The 20,652-nt window shown below is 37.0% G+C and overlaps 1 pseudogene; it reads left to right on the top strand.

Moving 5' to 3' along the window:
• Nucleotides 1–16,563: 16,563 nt before the first annotated feature.
• LOC110100916 lies at nt 16,564–17,347 on the top strand (annotated as a pseudogene).
• The last annotated feature ends 3,305 nt before the right edge of the window (nt 17,348–20,652 follow it).

The raw sequence follows: 20,652 nt of genomic DNA, 5'->3' as shown, positions 1-20,652 counted from the left end.
CTCTCAATCCTTTAAGGCGAATTGGAATCTAAAGCATCATTTTTTATTCCTCTTTTCTCCTTCGCAGCAGTTGCCGTTCACTCTCTCTTTCCCTCCTTGCAGCAGCCAAACCTCCTCTTTTCTCCCTCGAAGCAGCCGCCAAAATCCTCCCTCGCTTCTTTCTCGCAATAGCCGCATACAATAAATTTTCCTTTGATATTGAGTTTAAATTCTCTCTTTGCCCCTATCCTTCATTTTTATTCATTGCCAAGGTGTAGGATGAATGTTCTCTTTAATGGAGTTTATGTTACTTGATTTGTACTTTGTTGAAATATTATTATGATGAACTTTTTTGACTTTGGGAAGGAAATCTTATTCAAGTTGATATTTGAATTAATCAAAATTATATATTATCTTGCATCTGTTAAAAGTATCATTAATCCAAGTTTTGTTGTGGAGCTTCTTTTAAGTTTGGTCTTCATAGAGTATTTTGTTGGTTGTGGAGTCTATCATATTATTTAGTGATTATTTTGATGATTATGGCATGGTTAAGATTGATTAGGATACTCTTCTTTATGCCTCGATGAACGTGCTTAATGTTATTGTGATTTTGCTACTTGGGATTGTTGTTAGGTGGAGTCGAGCGAGTTGCTTTCGAGGTTGGAGCTTGTGGAAGTCATTGTAAGTAATTGTTATTTATTTTGGTGTAAACGTACCCTTCTTTGTTAGGGGTATAATTCGTAACATTTCTATTAAAATTCTTTTATAATTATTTAGGTTGTCAATTCTATTTTCAATATTTATTAGTATTGTGCATGTCAGGGATCTTATTTATGGCTCACATTGAAATCATCATACAATAGAAATAATATTATCTTGATTTGCTGATACAAGAACATTTAACATTTAAATGATTTATGCTATAGAAAAATTTAATCTATACTCATTAGTTTTATTTAATGCAGTACATGATACTTTTGTTGTAAATTATTTTAGTTATATAAATTATGATTTGTCATGTTGATTTATATAATACCTGTTGATTTTTTTTTTTTTTTGTAAAATATATCGCTTTGTATGATTGTATATATGTCGGTAGAACACAATTGATTTTTGGCTAATCGAGGTCGACGAGCCCACTATGACTTTATAGGAAATCATTGGATTTTCTTGGGTTGGTGTTTACCTTCCGGGTGGTGGGTATATAGTAAATCAACAAAAAACTATATATGCAAGAAAATATAAGTGGATATGAATTGGAAACAAGATATGACTTACAAGTCATTGTGATGCACATGAATATCTAGTGTACGTGATGCATTTGTAAACATTATAATAATTTAACATCAATAGCTATTTGACACATATACATGCATATTAGAAGATGTTGAAAACATAGCATATCTCATGGTGGTTTTTGGATATATTGATTATAGAGTACTACTCTCCTCTTTTGGTTGCTCATACTGTATGCCTTGTTTCCTTTTCATCTGTATTTTGAGAGAGAACAAATACTTGTTGAGTTTGATTTATCAAACTCACATATTGTCTTTTTCACTAGGTCCTACAAGCATGTTTGGTGGACCTTCATCTCAGGAGTAGGGTTATCAATAATAGATTGTTTTTATATTAATTATTTTATAGTAGTTGATTATGTTTATATTTTCTGAGGGTTGCATTTTTTTTTTCAGCTTTTCGTTCTATTTATATTTTTGTTGGCTTGTATCAGAATTCTTGTTATTTTGATATATTTGCTATTTGAACTTAATGAATTGGCTCTTTATTTCACTCCCTCTGTTTACTCGGTGTGTGTGTGTATCATGTTATACCTCTTGTATATATATATTTCACTTTGTGAATACAAAATAAGTTTTTCTATCCCTTCATTGTGTCCCGTATAGCCAGGGTGTACCTCCCTTCGGACCTAGGATGTAACACTTTTTTTTAAAAATTAAATTAGGTGAGGGTGATTTAGATAGGTTTTATGAGTCCCATCAAGTTAAAATGACTTTATTGTCCTCATCTTTCAAAAAGGATATTGGTATCGCCTTTTCAGATTAATATAGAAGAAAATAAATTATCCTACTCTAAGAAGAGTAAGAATCTAAAAGGTGGGTGATACCTAACTTTGTTAGCATATGAGTTATATGAATATGACTAACAGCTTATGAGGATGGAGAGAGAGAGAGAGAGAAACTCAAAAAATTCCTCTTCATTCTTTCTATGTAGGGATTCGAGTGCTAAATGAATTGTTGTACTAAGTATAATTAACAAAAAATATATGGCTTAATGACTCTTAATACAGATTACCATAACACGTGTCACACTCAAATTGGTAGAGAAGATATTGCTCTCCTTGAATTTTAATCATCTGCCTCAGGGAGAGTAGATGAGTTCGTTGGCGATTTTTGAATAAAGAGATCTATGATAGGCAAGCCCTTTCTAAACTCCGAACATCTTCCAAAATTCAACACCAACTATGAATAAATTAGGATATATATATATATATGGTCAATTAGTACGAAGAGTTGAATAAATTTATCTCAATTTTAAACATAAAAATTTCTAAAATATCCATAATTAATTATAGGATAAATTAAGGGCAAAATTTCTATGTTAAACATATTTATAAAGACTATTTTCCAAATTAAAGTCAGTGGGAGCCATCCCCTTGCCTTTCCTTTGATTCCACCATAGTGGTCAACCAAGCTTGAAATTTTTGATCAAAGATGAGATAGTGGGTGAAATAAAATTCTAAAAGATGCATTGCTACTTAACCCTAATTTCTGCCCTGAAAACAATTTAAATGAATGCCAAGTAATTGCTGGCGTAGTATTCCTTCCATAGCCCTAACTGCCATTACCTTAAACTTCTAATTATAAAAATAGTGAAAAAAAATCATGGATTGAATTTTGTTATATTAAAGATCTATTTGGGATGATGTTGACCCCTATATTTCAAACCACTCAAGAAAGGACCCAAACTGGTGAATAAAGCGATACACGCCTCAGCGACGCACATCACTTGAAGGGTCAAACGACCTCTGATTGCCAAATGGACGACATTGTTGTGATTAAGACGTCGAATTCTGCTAGGTCGGGGCCCCTCGCAGTCGAACCGGATGAGATCGGTCAAAAGGGATGACCGACACCCGAAATTAAAGTGCGAGTCTGATCAAATGACGTCGAATTTACGAATAGACTTCCTCATTGCGTCTGGAATGTTGTCAACCTCTAAAAACTATATTTTGTTTATTAAATTTGAAGCATCAAAGGTGGTGGCACGAATCCTGAGGCAAAGCATAAATTTCAAGGAATAGGCCTCGACACTACCAAAACAAAGTCCGAGTGCGAAATAGACTCCTCCATCGTGTTCAAAACATCCCAAATACTTAAGAATGACAGTAAAATTGTGCAAATTAAAACATGCAGAGAGGTTGATAAGCATCCCGAGGGAAAGCACAAATTTCAAGAAAACGTTCGCTCGATGCTATCCAAATGATGTCCAATCTCGAAATAGAGTGCGTCGTTGAGACCGAAACACCATTAATACCCTAAATACACTATCAATTTATTTGAATAAGGTTGCGTGTGTAAATCGAGGCAATTCCAAAGCAACAATGCGCATTTCGAGGGATTTTGGCCTCGGTGTCGCCCAAATGATGTCCGATCGTGAAAAGGACTACTTCATTGTTACCAGAATGTCGGCAATACCCTAAATACACTATCAATTTATCAAATTACGATTATTGACAAATTTGGTACGTTAAACGAGACAAAATGCTCGCAAATCGAGGCACCACGCAGATCAAGGCAATTTCGGGCCCGTTTTTCACACCGACAAGTCCAAATTCGACGTTTTTGGGGTCCCCGGGACCGTTTTTCGATGTCCTGGACTCAATTTCGGCACTTTTAGAGCCGTCCGGAGCTCCTGTACTAAAGATTAATTCTGACTCGCTTGAAAAAATTCTCTAAAAAATTGTGACGCATTTTTTCGGACTCCTAAAGCTACGACGTCCGAAAATAGGGGGGCAATTGATACGGCATCACAAAATTAGCTTGATCGGGCACGAATCTCGAGGCAAAATCTAGTTGGAAACTTCAAAAATTAAAATCAAAAGCATTTGAACTCCGATTTCAGCAAGCTTATAGTTAAACTGAGCGTCTCGGAAATACGAACCCAACGACACCAAATTCGACCCAATCCGAGCCCAAATGGGTCCGAATCATGGACCCGAAGCGCTGTTGGAAGACTCAAACCGCAATTTGAGTTACCAAACTATCTCCGATTTTAACGAGCTTATACGCGAATCGAGTGGCTCGACGAGACGAATCCAACGAGCCCAAGATCATCGAATTTTGACATCATTAAGGCCTCCAAATGTCCAACGAACGGTGCACGATTGAAGGGTTCAATATCGGCCGTCCATTCAAACCATTTCCTATTCGCCCCTGATCTGACACCTATTTACGAGCCATGCCACTCCAGAAAAACTATAATTAGAGCCATCATTCTTCACAAAGGGAACTCAAGTTAAGAGAGAGAAGAAGACGAGAAGAAGGAAGAGAAGGAATAAGCTCCTCCTCGACCACCGTCGGAGCTCTTCCCGCCGCCTAAAGATGCCGGAACTTTGCCGGATTTTCGGGAAACGCCGGGAATTTGCAGAAAACTTTGTAACTTTGTGAGAAGTTGATTGTAAACTGATCTTCTTGATTTGTAAAATGGATCAACTTTTGTACTTCAAACAAACACTAGTGGAACTTTACAACTTGGCGAGGCCCCGTGATTTTTTTCCTATTTCGGGTTTTCCACGTAAAAACCTTGGTGTTCATTTCCTTTTTCTATTTTTGTGCTGAATATTCGTGCAACGCTAGGACGCGAATTTATAAACTCTACCGCCGCATATATTCTAGCCCGCAACAGTCATAAGCATAATGTGTGCATTGTGCATATGTTTGTTTTATACACTTAGGGACGTTTGTTATGAGCTATAATTCCTTGTAATTCTTGGTGTGATGCATTTGTAAACATTATAATAATTTAACATCAATAGCCAGTGGCGGAGCCAGAAAATGTATTTAGGAGAGGCCTAAATTATTTTTTTTTTTAAATTTTCCTTAATTCTTTTACATCTAGGTTTGGGATCGGTCTAGCCAATTTTATAAATGATAAAACTTTGATGATGAATTAGTTTATTTTCTTCATTCACAAGTTAAATTTGCCTTGTAAGTTAAAGTTGGTAAGATGGAATGAAATTCAAGACCTTAGTGATATTATTTCCTTGATATCCTCATAAACACAACAACAACAAAAATCATCAAATCACTTGATTTCTACTAGAACATATTCAATATATTAACTAAATACGGGATATTGAAAATCTCATTACAAAGAAAAAATATAAAATGTTAAGTTGATATATGTGTTTATTTTGATGTGATTTAGCAATCGAGTGACCTAAAAAAATATTAAAATTAAATTTAAATACGTAAATTTATAAATATTTTGTGGATGCGTACAAATCCCCTACAAAATTTTGACGTTTGTGGATCTGCCGCTCTCATAGTTTCTGGTAAGATTTTAGAATACAGATTGAATTGAAAGAATCAAAGGTTCAAGATTTTATGATTCAGAGGTCCAATGAGGGATCATCCAGTTTAGTCATTCTCGTGCATGCCATCGAAGATCACTTCTTTTCATTTGATCTTGTTTTTGGCTTGTTCACTCCATTGGTCATTACTCCAAAGGTGCCCCACACCAGTTCCGTCCCCTGCTTCTTGCCCGCCAAAGCAAGACGATGAGATTAATAAGTGTTATTCGCAGAAGGAGATCGCTAAATGCCTTGTCATCCGGAGCTCGGCATGACAGTGCACGCTGTTTTTTCTTATATAACGAGTTTGTTTTTCAATAAATCGAGCTGGTACTTGGTTGAAGTTCATTGATATTAATTCCTTTATTTCAAAGTTCTTATCTTTATCAGGCTTTAAACTGCTACACGGTACTCTGTAGAAGTTCATTTTTTAAGTGATGCCAATATTCGCACTTAACATAATTTTTTTTAGTGGGGGTGGGGGGGGGGTGGGGGGCGCGGGCGGGGACACATATACATCATTTATAGATGCATTGAAAAATGCATATCTCATGGTGGTTTTTGGATATATTGATATAGAGTACTACCTCTCACTCATTTGGTTTGCTCATACTGTATGCCTTGTTTTCCTTTTCATATGTTTTGAGAGAGAACAATACTTGTTGAGTTTGATTTATCAACTCACATATTGTCTTTTTCACTAGGTCCTACAAGCATGTTTTGGTGACTCCATCTCAGGAGTAGGGTTATCAATAATAGATTTTTTATATAATTATTTTATAGTAGTTGATTATGTTTATATTTTATGAGGGTTTGCATTTTTTTTTCAGCTTTTCGTTCTATATTATTTTGTTGGCTTGTATCAGAATTCTTGTTATTTGATTATTTGCTATTTGAACTTAATGAATTGGCTCTTTATTTCACTCTCCTCTGTTTACTCGGTGTGGTGTGTGTGTCATGTTATACCTTCTTGTATATATTATATTCACTTTGTGAAATACAAAAATAAGTTTTCTATCCCTTCATTGTGTCCCGTTACGCCAGGGGTGTACCACTCCTTCGACCTAGGATGTAACACTTTTTTTTTTAAATTAAAAATTAGGTGAGGGTGATTAGATAGGTTTTCATGTGTCCCATCAAGTTAAAATGACTTTATTGTCCTCATCTTTCAAAAGGATATTGGTATTGCCTTTCAGATTAATTAGAGAGAATAAAATTATCCATACTCTAAGAAGAGTAAGAATCTAAAAGTGTGGTGATAACCTAACTTTGTAGCATATGAGTTATATAATATGACTAACAGTCTTGAGATAGAGAGATCGTAGAAAATGTTGTACAGTAAAAGACAGCCAATGAATGTAAACTTAAAAAAAAAACCAAAAAAATTCCTCTTCATTCTTTCTATGTAGGGCATTCGAGTGCTAAATGAAATTGTTGTACTAAGTATAATTACAAATTATGACTTAATGACTCTTAATACAGATTACCATAACACGTGTCACACTCAAATTGGTAGAGAAGAGATTGATTCCTTGAATTTTAATCATCTGCCTCAGGGATTGAGATGATTTCTGGCGATTTTTGAAATAAAGAGATCTATGATAGGAAAGCCCTTTCTAAACTTCCAAAATCTTCCAAAATTAAACACACCTTTGAATAATTAGGATATATAATATATATATATATATATTTTATGAGATATGTGTGTTCCCTATAAAACTAAAGAGCGATTTGCACAAATCTTTAGATGGTCAATTAGTAGCGAAGAGTTGAATAAATTATCTCAAATTTAAACATAAAAATTTCTGAAAATATTCATAATTAATTATAGGATAAATTAAGGGCAAATTTTCTATGTTAAACATATTTATAAAGACTATTTTCCAAATTAAAGTCAGTGGGAGCCATCCTCTTGCCTTTCCTTTGATTCCACCATAGTGGTCAACCAAGCTTGAACTTTTTGATCAAAGATGAGATAGTTGGTGAAATAAAATTCTAAAAGATGTATTGCTACTTGACCCTAATTTCTGCCCTGAAAACAATTTAAATGAATGCCAAGTAATTATTGGCTTAGTATTCCTTCCATAGCCCTAACTTCCATTACCTTAAAACTCTAATTAAAAAAATAGCGAAAAAAATCATGGATTGAATTTTGTTATATTAAAGATCTATTTGGGATGATGTTGACCCCTATATTTCAAACCACGTAAGAAAGGACCCAAACTGGTGAATTAAGCGATACACGCCTCAACGACGCACATTACTTGAAGGGTCAAATGACCTCTGATTGCCAAACGGACGACATTGTTGTGATCAAGACGTTGAATTCTGCTGGGTCGGGGCCCCTCGAAGTCGAACAGGATGAGATCGATAAAAAGGGATGACCGACACCCAAAATTATAGCGCGAGGCTGATCAAATGATGTCAAATCAACGAACAGGCTTCGTCATTGCGTTTGGAATGTTGTCAACCTTTAACAACTATATTTTGTTTATTAAATTTGAAGCATCAAAGGTGGTGGAACAAATCCCAAGGCAAAGCATAAATTTCAAGGAATAGGCCTCGACACTACCAAAACAAAGTCCGAGTGCAAAACGGGCTCCGCCATCGTGTTCAAAGCAACCCAAATACTTAAGAATGACAGCAAATTTGTGCAAATTAAAACAATGCAGAGAGGTTGACAAGCATCCCGAGGCAAAGCACAAATTTCAAGAAAAGTTCGCTCGATGCTATCCAAATGATGTCCAACCTCGAAACAGACTGCGTTGTTGTGTCCGAAACACCATTAATACCCTAAATACACTATTAATTTGTTTGAATAAGGTTGTGCACGCAAATCAAGGCAGTTCCAAAGCGACAATGCGCATTTCGAGGGAATTTGGCCTCGGTGTCGCCCAGATGATGTTCGATCATGAAAATGACTACGTCATTGCGACCAGAATGTCGACAATACCCTAAATACACTATCAATTTATCAAATTACATTTATTGATGAATTTGGCACGTTAAACGAGACAAAATGCTAGCCAATCGAGGCACCACACAGATCAAGGAAATTTTGGACAGATCAGGATAACTCTGTCATTTTTGAATTAATGTTTAATGACAAACCACCAAATTTGACGCTTCGAGCTGCTCTAGGGTTTCTCTCTTTCCCTAGCGCTGCCACCTGCTGATCTCTCTTCTCATTCTCTTCCTCCGGCATTGCCGGAAGAATTTTTTTCTTTCACTTCAATGGACTCCTCTCTTCTCCCTTCTGATTTTCCCCCTCTTTGTCCGCTCTCTAGTGGGACGGTCAGCTCTCTTCCTAAAAACTGGAGTCAAGTTTTTGCCACTGAGGTTAGCACCACCAAATCCCTAACATTTTCTCATCATCCTTCGGAGCCATATGTTATTCCCTTCTCGTGCGATAAGCTGAGCAAGGGAGGTGAAGATTGGAACTTATGCCTGGTTGGGTACTCGATTGGGCGCAGGCCCTTCTACGAAGCTTTGTCGGGGGACCATTAAAAAGACTTGGACCTTGACAGGTTCGGTTCAGCTTCTATCGTTAAATGACGGTTTCTTCCTCTTTCGCTTTTCTTATCGTGAGGATTTCGACATGGTGTGGTCGAGAGGTGCATGGTTTCTGCTGGGGAAACCGTTTGTGTTCCAAAAATGGCATCCGATGTTCCAGCCAAAGAGGGAGGAATTTTCCTCTGTTCCTATTTGGGTGAAAATTCATGACCTTCCCCTAGATTGTTGGAACTCTGAGGGTATTTCTCGCATAGCTAGCAAGATCGGTATCCTGGTAGTTGCGGACAAACTCACAGAGAAAAAGATGAGGTTTACTTATGCTAGAATTTGTGTACTTGTGGATATTCTGGCCACCTATCCGAAGGAGATTCGTGTTTCTTTGGATGGAGACGTGGTTCGCATGAAAGTTCAATATGAATGGCGTCAGTTTCCATGTGATCACTGTAAGTCTTTAATGCATTTTTCATCTTCCTATCCGTCCAACCCCCAACATGACGTTAATGATCAAGTTAAAGCTAAGGAGGACAATCAAGGACGGAGTTATAGTAGGCAGCCTCGATACCGAACAAAATCTAGACCTCAGAATTTCTCTAGGAAGACGGATGCTAATGTGGGGAAACCAGATGCTCCAAAAACCAATACAGAATACACCCTTCAAACCACTGCTATCATCACTAACTCTATAGGACAACCCTTAACATTATCAGCCTCATTCACCCTCACCTAAAATCCCTCTCATCAAACTGGTGTCATTGTTGGAGAAATCCCTTTGAGTGAACTTCATCCTACTGAAGATGTGATTGTTTAAGGCATTCCTAATCTAAACTCGCCTAATGAGGCTATCTCTTCCTCTTCTAGCACACAGCATACACAAACTACATCTTTACCAAAAGCTATTTCCTCTCCCAATAGGTTTGATGCTTTAACTATTAAGGATGAACAAAGTCAGCAAGATGATGCCTTAGAGGACATTGAGGGTAAGCAGGGAAAATCTCCTTGTGATCATCTTTAAAATATGGGGAAGAGTAAACAACAAATGTCTAGCGTTTCCACTAAAAAACGTGCAAGGGAGAAGCAGTCCAAAAAACCCCAAGCCCATCAGAACATTTAATGTTTTTTCCACCCATGGCGGCGTGGAATATCATAGATTTTAATCACCCTGATAAAGTTTTGTGCTGTAAGCGTCTTATCCAGTCTTTCAAGTTAGACTTGGTTTGTATTTTGGAAAACAGGATTAATGTTCAATCTTTACATGATCCTTTCTTCGACTCCTCTCACTCTCTTTTTGTGAATGAAGCTAGTTGTCACAAATTTACTCTATCTACTTCGGGCCAGATTTGGATTAAATGGAATACTTCTAAACTTTTGTTTCAAGCCTTCTCTTATTTCTTCTTAGTTAATTTCTGGTATTATTTGGGTTGCTAATCAACCTATTCTTCATCTTTCTACCATTTATGCTTCTAATAGCCCTATAGATCGTAAGGAGTTGTGGGATTCTATTGCTCAGACTTCTCCTTGTGGTGACTTCCCTTGGGCTCTCATTGGTGACTTCAATTGCTGTCGGTTTGCATCCGAAAAATTGGGGGGGTACCCCTATTACTCTTTCTGCCTTGTCAGATTTCAACAACATGATTTTCAGTAATGGTCTGAAGGACTTACACTCTGTTGGCTTTAAATATACTTGGTTTAATCAACGTTCTGACAATTCTATTCACATAAAACTTGATAGAGTGCTTGTGATGAGGGTTGGTTGAATGCCTTTGCTGATTCTTATTGTTCGATTCAAAGTCCCTCGTGCTCTAATCATTGCCCTATTATTTTACATTATGGATTGAATTTTCAGGTGCATCACAGGTTTCTTTTTAAAAATTACTGGACAAAACTTGACAATTATTGGTTTCATCTTCTTTAGGCTTTCTCTAGACCTTGTATTTGTAATCCGATTTCCCATTTTTGCAATTCTCTTAAACTGTTAAAAGGTGGTATCAAAAAAGAGATTTGGTCGTCTTCTACTAGTATCAATAGACACTTGGATGCTTTGCATAAAAAACAAGATTTCTTGTTGGATAAGCTTCAAGCAGACCACAATAATTCTGTTTTAAATATCGCCTTCAAGGAGATTAATGTTGAATTTGCTAATTTCAACTCTATGCAAACATCTTGGATCATTCATAGGGCTAAGGTTAACTGGTTGAGACATGGGGAGGATGACTTAAAGTTCCTTTTTGCTAAAATTAGGACTAGGAGGGGCTGTACCAAATCGGTTGTGAATTTGCTTGCTAGTAACCCCTCTACTTCTAGATCTGATGTGATTTCATCCATTATTGATTATTTCCAAGAGCTTTACAACCCGGTTCCTCCTTCCTCCTTGCGGCTGGAGATTTTTCCTACTGGTTTTATGCTACTTGATAGTTATGCTAATACTTTCACTTCTTTTGTGTTGGATGATGAAATTAAAAAGGTGATTTTCATGGGCTCTTCCAATTCTGCGCCGGGCCCGGATGGGTTTAATTTTTATCTTTATAAAACGACTTGGCACATTATTGGTCCTTCTGTTTGTAGAGTTATCAGATCTTTTTTTTCAAAAATGTTATTTGCCCAATGGTGTTAAAGCAACGACTCTTACTATTATCTCTAAGCACAAAAATGCTATTGCTATTCCTGATCATAGGCCGATTGCCTTATGTAATGCTCTCTAAAAAATTATTGCTAAGGTGATTGCTGAAAGATTAAAGCCTGTTATGAACTTGATTGTTAAGGACAATCAAGCTGGGTTCGCCAAGTCTAGAGTTTCTACAGACAATATTCTTCTAGCTAGTGATATTCTAGCTTATGTTGGAAAGAGCAAGGGAGGTAAATGTTTTTGTGCTAAGCTTGATGTCAAAAAAGCTTTTGACTATGTTTCCAGAGAATTCTTGTTAGCTAGGCTTTTACAAAAAGGTTTTCCCAACCTTTTTGTGAACTGGATCAAAGCCTGTATTTCTGATGTTAACTTCTATATTGTGCTTAATGGTGCCATTGAGGGCTATTTCCTTCTTCTGCAGGGCTTAGACAAGGATGCCCTCTTAGTCCTTATCTCTTTTGCCTGATTATGGATGCGTTCTCTAATCTCCTTGAGGGTAGGGGATTTAGAGGTATTTCTTTTGATATTTATTATATTACTCATTTGCTCTATGCATATGATGTGTTGATTTTTGGGGTGGCCACTATAGAGAATTGTAACTTGCTAGCTAGCATTTTAAGTGGTTCTTCCAATGCTTCTGGTCTCCAGATTAATTATGACAAAAGTGCTATTATGTTTCCAAAACATCTGAGTAACTCTCTAGATATTTGTCAAGCTCTCTCGATTCACAACATTGACTCCAAAATCACTTATCTTGGTATCCCTCTGTCTTTCTATAAGCTGAAAATTGAAGACTATCTGCCTCTTATGGATAGTGTTAACAAGAAAATGAATGGTTGGAAGGCAAACTTGTTGTCATTTGTTGGTAGGCTTCAATATATCAAATTCACTATTCAGAACACCATAGCTTACTGGATAAGGGGTCCATTCTGCCGAAAACTGTCTACAAATATGTCAAAAAAGCCAGCTCTAGGTTTTTATTTTTTGAAAATTCTCATATTTCTAAAAAGATGCATATGGTGTCTTGGGACAAAATCTGTAAGCCTAAAAATAAGGGTTGTCTGGGTATCCCTTCTATTTTTGCGTTGCAATTCGCTTACAATTGTTATGTTATCTATAGAATGTACAACTGCCCTTCTCTTCTTTCTACTTGGCTCCTTTATAATTACAGATCCCCTTGGAGGGCTCCCCCAGCTTATGCCTCCAATATCTGGAAATCTATTTGCAACACTGCTGTAGGAGTCAAAACTTATTTTCAGTTTAAAATCACTCACAATGCTCCTATCTCTATGAAATGGGATCATTGGTGCAACAATGCAACTATTACTGAATTTTTAGGGGGTCATTATCTCGAGGATATTCCTGATTGCCTTTTGAAGGACCTCATCTCCAGTTCTAATTGGGCTTTTCCTGAGGACTTCCCTGGGCATTTGAGAAATGTTTTTAAAAATTTTGATGTTACTGGGGAAGCTGGTCCCTGCCTGATTTGGAAAAATCGTAAAAACTATAAGTTCAGTAGCTTTATTGAGGAGTATTACCACCCTGATATTCCTAACTGCTCTTGGCACAAACTGGTTTGGCCCAAAAGGAATATCATTAAGCACTCGGTTTTTGTTTGGCTGGCATTAGTGTGAGGTTTAAAAACTACGAACGCTCTTCATATTAGGAACATCTCTGTGTTCCGGATATTTGCAGTTTATGTTTTTTACACAAAGAAACTGTTTCTCATATGTTCTTTGATTGTCCTTACTCTTTCTCTATCAATTTTCGCTCTCATACCTGGGTTGCAAAGTTTTCTCCTTAGGCACAATATCTTGCAGGTTTTGGAATGGTTTAAAGTTGAATTTAAAGGCAATGCCGAGATTAAATTTTTTTATAAAGCTATGACTTGTTGTGCCATTTATCACATTGGGAAAGAGAGAAATAGCAGAAGGTTTGGGAACTTCTCTAAATGTTATAATACCTTGCTGCTCAACATTAAGAGAAATATGTTTAATAAGGTATCAAAATGGAAGAACTCTCGGGAATTGTTGGGGAAACTATAGTGATGTTATCAGACTTTGTCTGGAGGTTTTGGCCATCTGTATTTTTCTCTGTTTCACTCTTTATCTATTGTTGGTATCAATTTTGGTTATTGCTTTGCAATGTTTCCTCGAGAACTTGGTGCAGGGTGTTTTCCTGCTGGATTTATCTTACTCCAGGTTGGTCTTTTGGGACAACCAGGAGGGTTGGACTGCTGGCCGTTGGGGTTTTTGAGGACGATGATGATAGCTGCAGATTTTTCTCCCCTTGGAGGGTCTGCGGGGCAACTAGGGGACATCTGACCAACGTATCGACTGCAGTCTGAGTCCTACTTCATGATGATTCATGAAGTGCTGATGAAGTTTTGGATCTTATACCACATTTTGGTCTCTTTTATTGTTTGTTTTGTAAGTATTGGGTGGTATAGTTTTGAGGTTTTTACCTTCTCATACAAGCTAATTTTTTGTATTTAGCTTTAGCTGAGTGTAATTTTCTTTCTTACTTGTAATGTTTTTTTCATTCCATAGCAATATATGGGCTTAGGACCCAAATTTTCCCAAAAAAAAAAAAAGACAAAACACCAATATAGCTGTTAAGTAAAAAAAAATTTCAACAAAATCAGATGTCTAATTAGGGAAAGTTCAAATGCAAATTCAAATATCAATTTAATACCTTTACCTCGTTTTGTGGAAGTTTGGTCACTTCTGTCAATCCCACATAACTGTGGTTTCTACTTATTCAAATGTCCACTGTGGTTGTCGTTAAAAATAAGGAAAACAGAGTGAAGAGGGTTCGTGTTGTTAAGAGAAGATAGCAAGCTGAAGCCGTAGCCTCCCTCTGCTTGCTGTGAGTGAAGCTTCCACTTCCTCCACCTCTTCAAGCCATGTAGTCAGCCATATCCCTAGTTTGATTCCCTCTACTAGATCCCATTGCCTCACTGTGCCGAGAGCAGCCCTCAATCCACGACGTCAATAGAAGCTCCACTGTCTGCCAAGCCCTTCAGCGACCAAGCTTGTGACTCCCTAATGCACTTCCATTCCCTCATCCTACTTCAACTCCTGCAGGAGAACCTCCAAACGGACACTCCATCTGCTCTCTCTCTCTCTCTCTCTCTCTCTCTCTCTCTGAGGGGAAACAGAAATCCATCTGAGAAACTCGCAGGAAATCTAAATCAAATGTCTGTGAGCATTAGAGGAAGATTGGATCAGCCTTGTTCTCGTACTTGGTTGCCTCCGCCTGGATCAGAAACTAATGCTGGAAAGGAAAAGAAGGATCTCTTTGGAATTATGCAAGAGGATCTTATAGCTCGAAGAGATGAGATATTTATGCAAAATGAACTGAAGAATGGAGTCAAGAAGGACTCTTTTGCGGGATATATCAGAATATATTTAATACCTTTTGCATGCAAAGTTGGAAAGATGATGATAGCAAGTCTTGGAGTATAGTAGGAACATTTCAGAACTTCTTGGGAGTTCAAAGATTTCATCTAAAATCTATAGTTGAAAGATCCAATGATTGTTTTGGAGCTTGTTGAGAAGCTTAGCAGTCTTAAGGCGGCATGATAGTTTATGTAGATCTTAGATAAACATTTTTTTTCGTGGCTTCTAGAACGTCTTGTTGAGTGCTGGTTAGCAGAGTATGATGCTATTCTGTCTGAAACACAGATGACAACCCTTTCAACAGAGAAAATGTTATCTTTTATTTTTTTTTTTTTTGAAAATGTTGTCTTTGTACATATGTATGTATGCTCATGTTTATAAAAAAAAAGAGAAGAAGAGTGGAGAAGTAAAGAAAAAAGAGAGGGAAAAGAAAGAACATTGCAAGTTTTAGAAAACTCGTTTCGACGAATGCGGCGCGACAAAACGACCACATATATTCGCTTTTGTTAGCGTGGTGGGAGGAAGTGCATCGCGACGCTTGCGACGAAGCGGGTAATCACCAAAAATCTCTTCTTCGGAGTTCGTGGCGCACCGGAAAATCACATATACACGTCTTTCTTAGCATGGTGGGATGGGAACCCGGTGCGATGCGTACAACGAAGTGGGGATACCCATAAGTACCTGCTTGCGGGAAAATAACTGCTCTTTTCTTGTAACAGGTACCGAAGACCCATACACACTTTTTTTAGCGTGATGGGGACAAAGACTTTACACGGTCGCGGTGTCCTCAAAAGAGGGCACCTATCATACACGTTTTTCTTAGCATGGTGGGAAAGGTCCAGTTTTCCATAGTTTTTTCCTAAATGGGGAGACGCTGGGAGGCTGTTGAAATTTAGGGTGAAAATATGACTGCACTCGGACCTGTTTGAACTCAAAAGAATAATAATTTGGACTCAAAGGAACAAGGACTTGAACATTTGAACTCAAGCCAAAACTTGATTTGGACCAAATGAAACTTGGACATGCAATTGAACTTGAACGATTTGGATAACAGGAAACTCGAATTAGACCCGAATGAACAATGGAATCAAATGAATTTGAACATAGAAGAATGAAATTGAAAAAAAAGGGGGAAAAGAAATGATTAATAAGGAATTTCACTTGAACAATAATATAATATTTCCAATGGAATATTGTAATTATCATACAAATGTTTGAATCATTGGAATCTCACATAAGCAAACAAAAACTCATGGTGTATGGAATCCTTAACATCTTCTTTATGGGGCAATGAAGTTAAGAGGATTTATAAATAATTATATTGATCCTATGCAAACTTTTGGGACACCAATAAATGTGAGTGGGAAAATTAAGCATACCTCATCTACAAATGATGAAAGCAAGGTAAAAAAAAAAAAATCCAACTGAATTGCAAATGTTGATTCAAAGTCTCTTCAATGAACATTGTTGTGATGTTGAAAGCAAGTAATGATATAAGGCCCTTAGCAAATCTCAGAGAACCATCAGAGTTCCAATTCACAGACAAGAAAAATGCTAGAATTCATGTCAAGGCAGTGAAAGGGCAAAGCAATTTTGTTTGGTACAAGTCAGTTAATTCTGCTCTGTGAGAGTTTTATGTAGCTCTCTGAATTATAAATGCTGATGATCCAAACAAATTAGGAACTTCTGTGTTTGATTATAATGAAATCTACCAAAGACTATATCATTTTATTCCTAGAGTGAGAAAGAGATCAGCATTTTTTTTAAGTTGTACATTGTTGTTGATGATGTAGCAAAAGCATATGATTATATTAATTAGGATGTTTTAATTGATATAATGAATGATGTTATCCCAAGTGATACCTATTCTAAGCTTGTTTGCGACAAGAAGTCCGTAAAGTCCATGCCATATCGATTATGTTCTTATCATTGCAACAAGAAGCAGGACATCATGAAAATTGAAGCTCCAATCCAACTAAATTCATCTTGTTGTAGGATACTAGCATTGAAGTCAGTAGCCAGATGTTGCATCATGTTTGAGCTGAACATCTGAAACATAAAATATTGCAAATTGGCCATGACTATTATTTACAAGAGGTTGGCATCTCACAGGGAAGTATATTATCTTCACTTTTATGCTCATGCTATTATGGGCATTGTGAGTGAGATGTCATTTTACCCTTCCTTGAAAAAGCACATGAGATTAGTTCAAGAACAACGAACATAGAACCAATCTCATGATGACATAGAGTTGGAACCAAGCATGAAGGAGCTCGATATCATGCTTAAAATGAAATTTTGAGTGGTGAGATAGCAACTCCTAATTTAGTGTAAGAGAAGTATACCAGAATGTATGTTGGATGAAGAGCTTAGAAATACCCCTTACTCAAGAATGAGGATGAAAATTCATGCAATCAATCTACTTGAGATAATTGCAATGATTACAAGTACGTATGGAGGGTACAATGACATACTTGTAATCAACGACATGAAGATTTCCAATCAGCATTAAGGGATTCTCAAATGTATAATGCCACATCCTATGGTTTATGTTAACATGAAGTCAAATACAACGCATCTTGCAAGAAGCAAAGAGCATAAATACACCTGTCTTCTACAATAAGAGAGCAAGATGTTATGAATGTAGTAATGCTCCATGACCGGCATAAAGATACAAATGAAGGTATCCAACCCCGTAACCAATGAGAATATAGAATGAATATACAGTCTGGTTGAAGACAAATATACAAAAAGCCGGCAACAAGTGCTAAGATACCTATATAACCTGTAATAAGGCAGTGGCAAGTAGATGCACATGTCTCATACAAGTATGGGGATTCAATATGCGTTGAATTGAAGGACATGACCTCTTTGAATATTAGAAAAAAAGAATATAAATCCCATGCAATTAATATTACTCAGCCACAGACAAATAGACCAGTCATCTACTAGTAAAAGCAAGGGATGCGTAGCAAATACAAATTTTCAAAGGCCCATTATAAATTCAACATGTATGTCCCACAAGCAGAATACAAGAACTACAATGAATGCAAGCATTAATAAATATGAAGCAAGAGATTTGTTAGTAAACTACGATCCACCTGCAGAAAGTAACAAGTAGTGTACAACAGTCTACATGTACAATGCGGCACACAACTCAATTCGAAAACTGCAATGCTATGCCACCAGATCTGCAACACTCATACAAGCAGACAGAAGGCGTCTACAAGCTGCAATGCTATGCCACTGGATCTGCAACACTCATACAAGTAGACAGAAGGTGTCTACAAGCTGCAACGCTATGCCACCAGATTTGCAACACTCATGCAAGCAGACATAAGACGTCTACAAATTACTACACCATGTCATCAGATCCGTAACATTCATGCAAGCAGAAAGAAAGCGTTTCAAAATATTTTCAAAAAATGCACCCAGTACGTGCACCGTAGTTTGTATACACATAGGTACGCTAAAAGGGGTAAATACAATCAAACACCCGCATGAGTCTCGACGAGCGTGTTATAAGTATACACGTGGTGTCTAGGGATGCTGCGCGGGTTAATATATTCGAACCATATCTTCCTAAGTAATATGAGTCAACAAGATTCAACAAACAACTATAAAAAGCCCCCAAAAACCCGCATGGGCCCCAACTAGCGTGTTATTGGTACATACGTGACGTCTAGGAATGCTATGCGGGTCAACAAATTTAAACCTGATCCTCCTAAGCAGGTAAAAAGGAGTCGACAGGGTTTAATTATAAAATATCCCCAAATACTTGCATGGGTCCCGACGAGCGTGTTATTGGTACACACGTGACGTCTAGGGATGATAAGTGAATTCAAGTTCGAGCATGATCCTCATGTGCAGGAAAGCGGGAGTTGACAATACTCAAACCCTTAAATAAGTATCCGATCATGAGATCGATCAAGATATTTATTTAATACATTCATATTAGGCCTTCAAAGCCTAAAATCAATAGAATTCATTAATAAAGGCATAAAGCTTACGAAACCCGATCCTCTGTCAACAGCTAGACAGAGTCGACAAAGTTCAAGCTAAAAATAAAAATGCCCTCAAATACCCAGATGATGGCCGTGTTGAATGTTTATCTCAATTGGAGGGGTTCAAAAATATTTTTAGATGCCACCCAAATGTCCATCAAAATCCAAAACTCTGAAAATTCCAAAATCTTAAGATCAAAAAAATATTTAAAATTGAAATCCAACTATCAAACACTTAAAGTGAAATTCATCCATCATCCACAACAGTTTGTCAGGGTGGACAAATTAAAAACTATTTCAGCTCACATTGAGCTAATGCCTAGTCGAAAATATCACTAGGATTCATTCTCAAATAGTCTCCTGCCAGTAAGGACGTGGTACGTATCCTTTGACCGGTAGTTTTGCCGCAAAATGGCACTGCATGATAAACGATTATGATCCAGGGCCCTCTGAACAGAGTGGTTTTATCGCCAAATGGCACCACGAAATACTGGTTATGGCCAGCGCCGATATGTTTCTTATATGCATTAAATCCTTGAGACATGAATCAATAGGATATGATTGATAGGGCACAAAGCCCTTTGTTAGCTAAGGTGGATTCAAATTTGTCCCTTTAGATAAACATTCAACCCAGGTTTACAAGATACCCTTGGACGAAGCAACCCTTGGTTACTGACAAGAATCCTTCTGTTAGGTTGGGTCGACTACCTCCTCTAACTAAGTGGATCAGGGACCACGATGGCCCGGGATGACGGAACCATGGGATCTTAATCGGGTCTATCATCTATTCTCTCACCATCCTCTTTAAGTACTAGATGGTGAAATTTCTTTTTTAAATATAATACCTTCAATTTTCCAAATCCAAACCCGTGCTGCTACTATGGCTAGATACCACGTATTATATATGTATCTGATTTATGACTAGCCTTAATTGAAAGTTCTCTCCCATTATTGGGATGGGTAATTAAGTATAGGGGCTTGTGCCTATAGAAAATCAGAACTCAGATCATAAAGTCCTCACAAAATGAGGGCAAAATATCTGGGTAGTGTCTTATCTACAAACTCATCTGCCTTCCAAAATTTACCCCGAAACTTAATTCCGTTAAAACTCCCTCGTCGAAGAAAAATAAAAATAAAGTGGGAGGAGGTCGGGGCCGAATTTTCGGAGCCCACAAGGATTTTGTAGTAGAACTATATGATGTGATGACTAAAATTACAAACAAAAGATAAAAAAGTTAGAATTCCCAAACTATCAATTTAAACAAATATTCATCTCTTCTGATAAAAATACAAACAAAAATAAAAGCACAAAATTTGGGCAAGTAATAATTAAATGATTTTCTAAAAGAAATTTTGCATGGAAATTTAGGATTATGAAAATTTATTCATCGATAAAAAAATCACACCCTAATAAAGTGATAGGAAATACTTGAGTTCGCAAGTAACCCTAAGGGAATACTTGAGTTCGCAAGCAAACCTATAACTAATTGGAGATAAAACAACGAGAATTCAGCCAAAATCTGGGCGAAATCAGCCCCAAAT

This window comes from Dendrobium catenatum, unplaced genomic scaffold, assembly GCF_001605985.2.
Source record: "Dendrobium catenatum unplaced genomic scaffold, ASM160598v2 fragScaff_scaffold_156, whole genome shotgun sequence".
NCBI classification, from domain to species: domain Eukaryota; kingdom Viridiplantae; phylum Streptophyta; class Magnoliopsida; order Asparagales; family Orchidaceae; genus Dendrobium; species Dendrobium catenatum.
This window is presented reverse-complemented; position numbering and strand designations above follow the sequence as displayed.